At 55.7% G+C, this 5975-nt stretch overlaps 1 long non-coding RNA gene across 1 annotated transcript; it reads left to right on the forward strand.

Moving 5' to 3' along the window:
- Positions 1 to 505: 505 nt before the first annotated feature.
- On the forward strand, positions 506 to 5587 carry LOC102980135 (uncharacterized). Its single transcript, XR_447479.3, has 3 exons — positions 506 to 709; positions 2033 to 2222; positions 4787 to 5587. It is a non-coding gene; the product is annotated as an uncharacterized lncRNA (long non-coding RNA).
- Positions 5588 to 5975: the final 388 nt, after the last annotated feature.

Raw genomic sequence — 5975 nt, forward strand, 5'->3', positions numbered from 1 at the left:
CGCCCTCAGTCAGCAGATAAGGATTTAGAGGTCAGGGTAGCAGGTGTGACTGGCCCAATCGTACCCTGCATTATGATGGAGTCAGGTTGTCAACAAGGGTCCCCTGTGCCCAGAGGGTGGGCCCTGGGGGTGGAGCCACCGCTGTTCTCCACACAGTGGGAATAACAGACTGCTCTGCAGGAAATCAACAACAGAAAGTCAGGAGCACAAAGCGGGAGAGGGTGCGACCTTCGAGGTGGGTGGAGCTGTGGGTTGGAGTCCACCCCCGCGGTGGGTGGAGCTCTGTGGGTTGGAGTCCACCCCCGAGGTGGGTGGAGCTGTGGGTTGGAGTCCACCCCCGAGGTGGGTGGAGCTGTGGGTTGGAGTCCACCCCCGAGGTGGGTGGAGCTGTGGGTTGGAGTCCACCCCCGAGGTGGGTGGAGCTGTGGGTTGGAGTCCACCCCCGAGGTGGGTGGAGCTGTGGGTTGGAGTCCACCCCCGCGGTGCCTGGCAGCAGGGAAGCCAGGCAGCAAAGGGCTGAGAAAGGCCCCTCGGGTTTTCTCTTTGCTGCCTCCCTCTTCAGAGACTCTGGGCAGGGGCCAGGCAGCAAGCTCAGAAGGTGCCCTAGGCCAGTTTTCTTCCTAAGCTCCGGCCAAGGGACCCCGTGTGTTCTCCAGCAGCGCGCCCCTGCGTACCTCCGCACGCACCCTAGCCTGCCCCCGCACACATGGTGAGTGCCTCCCCAGGCCTCAGACACATGGCTGAGGGCCATTCTAGGAAGAGGCCTTGGGCCCCACAGAGCTTGCTGCCTGTCCAGCAGCCCCCTACCAGCTTTTCCCCTCCCAGCCTGTGCCCTGTCAGTCTCTCCATTTCCAAGGGAATTGCTAGGGCCTGTCCCGCAACAATGGCTCAGCCGGTGCTCTGGACCCCGTTCTGCCAGACTCTGCCCAACATCCATCCGTGCTGCCCTCTAATCCAGGAGACCTCTCAGGGCTCTCGGCTCCCTTGGCGGGAGGACAGACTTCCCACGGAGCCAGGGGTCACTGGTCAACCTCTCAGGATGCTTCTATAAGTTCTAGACAGCCAGTTGGACCTAAATGCTCCTCTCTCATGTTAGGGAGGCCACAGCCCCTCGTGCTGTTTCCCCCCCTTCACCCCCCAGGGCGAGGGATAGGCCTTCTGCTGTAGAGAGGAAGGCCTGTGCTGCTCAGCAGCTCTGATAGGGCCACAAGGAAGAGAAGGGACCCTCGGGTTACTTTGTAAGACCGCGTAGTCCCTGCAGACCAGGGGAGGACACATACTGCACACATGCCGTGGTCTACCCTTGGGTCTCTATGGATCTTTTGCCTCTCTTAGCCTTGAACTGACTTGTGCGGACCCCACTGTAGCCTCCTGCTCAGTTGGACTGGGACATGTCACTGTTTGGCTTCAAACTGGTTCGGAAAGGGCAGCCCCAGTCCAGTGTCCTAGGAGTGGGAGAGTTACCCACTGGGGTGCCCTGGAGGAGGCAAGTGTCTGGAAGCAGGAGGTCCAGAAGGTGCAGAGAAAAGGAACGCCCCTTCTGAGATAGAGGTCCCAGCACCCCTGGAAATGGAACTTGGCGCCCACTTGAGGCACACTCTCTCAGCAGATGGGAGCTGCCTGACCCTGTTAAGGGCAGTGGCCAGACATGGGTCCCTGGAAAACCAGCCACACCCTTTCCCATCTGGGTCTCCTGAGGGAGGGAGAAGTTGGATCAAGGGTTGGAAGTACCTGGCAAGAGGGTCTCTCCTCCCAAGCCAACTGATGGGCTTTCCAAGGCTACATCCTTCAGCCTCCTCCCTGCAGGAGGACGGGCCCATCATTGGGGCCAGAGGCCTAGTGTCCCCTCCCAGACACGTTGGGGAGGAGCCCAGCTCCTTGGGCCACCTGCTCTGGCCTTAGAGAGGTTTCCAGAGCGGGCTAAACAATGATCTGCACTGGGACAGGCCTTTGGACACCCTGGGTGCTCGACTCTCCACGCTCACTTGTGGGGGCTCAACCCAGCACCTATTTACATAACATGGTTTTGCAGGAGGAAACAAGCCAGCCTTCAGCGTGGGGAGAGCTCCAGCCGTGGCCTGCCATGGGCAGCTGCCCTTCGCCTGCCTGCCCTGTGACCCTGGCTCCTGCCTCCCTCTGACCTCTGCAGATTCCTCAGCAAAATCCTCTGGCCCCAGCATGGCCGCAAGTGACCTCGATGAAGCAGGAGCCAGCTGCTGAGGGTGAGGACACCATGCTCCCTCCTGGGGAAATCCTGGAGCCTCCCGTTCCTCTGAGGCTGAAATCACAGCAGAGATGCCCAGGGAGCCATGGGGGAGGGGGCTGCTGGGCCCACACTGTGAGCTAGGCCCTGCCTGAGGCTCCTGCACACACCCTACGTCATTGCACCTTCACAAGACCTGCTGAGGAAGGTAGTATCTTTTCCAGGGAACCAAGGAGGAAATTCAGGAGTCACCGCTCAGGCCTCATGGAGCCAGGATGACCCAGGCCTGTCCTGTGTTGCACACAGTCTCTGACTGGGGAGCAGTGCCCACCCTGGGAGCGGGGGGTGGGGGTGGGGCTGGGTGCCTGTTTCCCCAGGGTCTCCAGAAGCTGGAGAGAACTCCCTCTGGCCACCTGGGATTCTGGGCCGGGGGTGGGGATCCTCCTTCTTTCTTCTTCTCCCTAGAATGTTGACACCAGGTGAGCACACAGTGACAGGTGGGACCCTACTTGAGAAATGGCCAAACTAATGCCAGTAAGCATGGCAGCACTGACGCCCTGGGAGTGAGCCGACAGACTGTCTCAGGGCTGAGACAGGCCAACCCAGCAGAAAGGGGAAAACGGAGGGCCGGTCCACTCCAGAATGGATCCCTGCGGGTGCCCAGCCCTCAAGCTTCCCACACTCAGACGGCAAGCGCTGCGTCCCGGGGTCCTTCCTCTGGAAGCAGGGGCAGGCCTGGCACAAGCCTGGGGGCCTCAGACAAGCCTGAATCCTGAGCTGGCACCTGGAGGCCTGGTCTCCTTCAGGCTGACCAGCTGCAACACTCTGAACAGGGCGCTAATCTCTCTGACTCTAGGTTCCCTCATCTGCAAAACCAGCCCTGCCTGCAAGGGCTGTTGTGGGAGCAGATGAGATCTGTGTGCCCAGCTCTGTAATCAGGCAAATGCGGAACAAAGGGAGGATGGTGGCCCCACCCCCGACCACACAATGCAGGGGTTGAAGGCCAGTAGGGACAGTGGGCTCTGCTGGAAAAATCGGAGGCCGTGTAAGGTGAAGCCCCACTCCCACCTGGCCTGCTCGGCCTCTTGGCCCAGCCTTGTTGAGCCAGGAAGGCCAGTGACTCATAGTGACCTCACTCCACTTGGTCTTTTTTTGCTCTTTCTGTAAAATGGGCACAGCGGCTATTGGTTAAGCAGTCTCCCCATGAAAGGCCTGGGTGGCTGTGGAACTCTGTTATTATCATCACCACCCCTCCTTGCTCTTACTCATCTGGGAAGTTGTGTGGAAGGCGGAGAGCCCAGAAAAGAGTAAAAAACAAAGAAAATAAGTTTCACTTGCAGTCCAGCACCCAGAGCTAGCTGGGTCTCACACAGCTCCTCATCAGAGCTGGTGGCTCCTTCTCTGTCACTTCTCCACAAACAACCAAAGACAAGTTACCATTTAACCAGCCCATGGGAATTGGGGCCAAACTCTCCAAATGGCAAACCAGCAGGACCTGTTTGCTGGAATGAAATAACCCCACTGGACCTAGTACAGGGCTGCCCTCACACAGCCCTCCACCTCCCCCTTGCCCAGCCCAGCAAGGTGACCGTCCTTAGCTTCCGGGACTTCAAGGGCCAAGGTGGGAGGAGGGGCTACTGGGAGCGGCCAGAGCCAGGGCTCAGGGAAGAAGACACAGATAATCAAATGAGTGAGCAAGCCGTGTCCGCCGGAGTTGGCTAGAGGAGTCCAGAGCAATCCACCGTGCAATGGAGAGATAGGCTGGGATTGGAGGGGGAACTTCGTGAGAACTGGAGAAGAGGGGGCTCCCTGAAGTCTACAGACTGGGAGCCCCAGGAGCCAGGCAGGGAGAAGATCCCAGCCTCCTCCCTCAGCCCCCCCACATCCAGCACCGAGGCCAGGGGCCATGGGAGGTCTCCTTTCTTAGGCTTCTTTCGAACCAGGTTGGGTCTTAGTCACCCCAGGGGCCGCACATGTCTGATAGCCATAGGTACAATCAATGCTTATTGCATAGTTGCTTGGCTCTAGTCCTTCTCTCCAGGACCCCAACCCTTGGTCAGTTCAGCTCCTGGATTCCTGGGCTATCAGAGCAGGAAGGGTGGAAGGGGTCTTAGGGATAATGCAGGGGTGGGGGTGGGGGATTGTGGCTGGCGGGGGGACTTACATTTTACTTTACTTTTTTTTTTTTTTTTTGGTGGTACGCGGGCCTCTCACTGTTGTGGCCTCTCCCATTGCGGAGCACAGGCTCCGGAGCACAGGCTCAGCGGCCATGGCTCACGGGCCCAGCCCCTCCGCGGCACGTGGGATCTTCCCGGACCGGGGCGCGAACCCGTGTCCCCTGCATCGGCAGGCAGATTCTCAACCACTGCGCCACCAGGGAAGCCCATTACTTTACTATTAAAAAAATTTTTTTTTGCTTTAAGTGACACCAAATTATATATTTTTACCCTTCTTAAAATTTTACATAAATTTAAATTATAAAATATTTCAAACATACAGAGAAGTACAGAGTAATATTTTACATAGCTGCATACCCACCACTAAGCTTGAACAAATGTTAACATTTTGTTGTATTTTCTTTAGGTCTCCTTTGGTCAAAAAATGAAATGTTGACAATAGAACTGAAGTGCCATCCCTATAGCCCATCTCCTTCCTCCCTCCCTCTTCAGAGGCCACTATCTTGAGAATGATACATTTTCCCATGTGTTTTCATACTTTTACTATATATATGGGTCTATAAGCAACCTACAGTGTAGTTTTGCATGTTTATAAAATGATGTGTGAAATGTGAGTTGCAGAGTGATGCAGGGTTCTCGTCCTTGGTACTCTGGGGCCTGGTCAATCATTTATCGATCCAGGCCCTACCCTGGAGGAAGCAGGTCCCAAGCCCCTCATCATCTTGAAACAGATAGAACAGCAACTCTTTCTTCTGATGTTTACATTGGGCTTCTGCATAAGATCTCCTTTGAAAAACAGGTTCCATTGCTTGAAAGTCACAAGTCTAATGAAAACCCCTCACCTGACAGAGGATTAAACTAGGGCCCAGAGAGGGGAGGTGACAGCTTCCCCACGGGGCCTCCCTTGTTCAACAAAAGAAAAATAGATGGGCACACAGACCCAAAGGCTGATTTGCTCCCGGGTCAGGGAAAGGCAAAAGGGTCTGGACCTGGGGCCTCTGAGGAGGCCAAACGATGGACCCTTTGGGGAGTGGCAGGGCACAAGGAAAGCCCTAGACCTGGGCCTCCCAGTGTGGCAGCCACGAGCGCCCTGTTGAGCCCTGGAATGGAGCAAGTCCAAGCTGAGAGGTGCTGCAAGAGTGAACTACACACCTGATTTTGCTTTTTTTGGTTTTTTTTGGGGGGGTGGGGCTGCATTGGGTCTTCATTGCTGCACGCAGGCTTTCTCTAGTTGCAGCAAGCGGTGGATTCTCTCGTTGAAGAGCGTGGGCTCTAGGTGCGCGGGCTTCAGTAGTTGTGGCGCACAGGTTTAATTGCTCCACAGAATGTGGGATCTTCCTGGACCAGGGCTCGAACCCGTGTCCCCTGCATTGGCAGGCGCATTCTTAACCACTGCGCCACCAGGGAAGTCCCTACGCACCTGATTTTGAAGACTTAGTACAAAAAAAGAATATATAAGATCTCACTAATTTTTATTTTGATTACATAGTGGAAGGATAATATTTTGGATATGTGGGGTTAAGCAAAATATATTCCTAAAATTAATTGTACTTGTTTCTTTCACACTTTAAAAAATGTGGCTATAGAGAAATTTT

The sequence above is a fragment of the Physeter macrocephalus genome, chromosome 14, assembly GCF_002837175.3.
Source record: "Physeter macrocephalus isolate SW-GA chromosome 14, ASM283717v5, whole genome shotgun sequence".
Lineage (NCBI taxonomy): Eukaryota > Metazoa > Chordata > Mammalia > Artiodactyla > Physeteridae > Physeter > Physeter macrocephalus.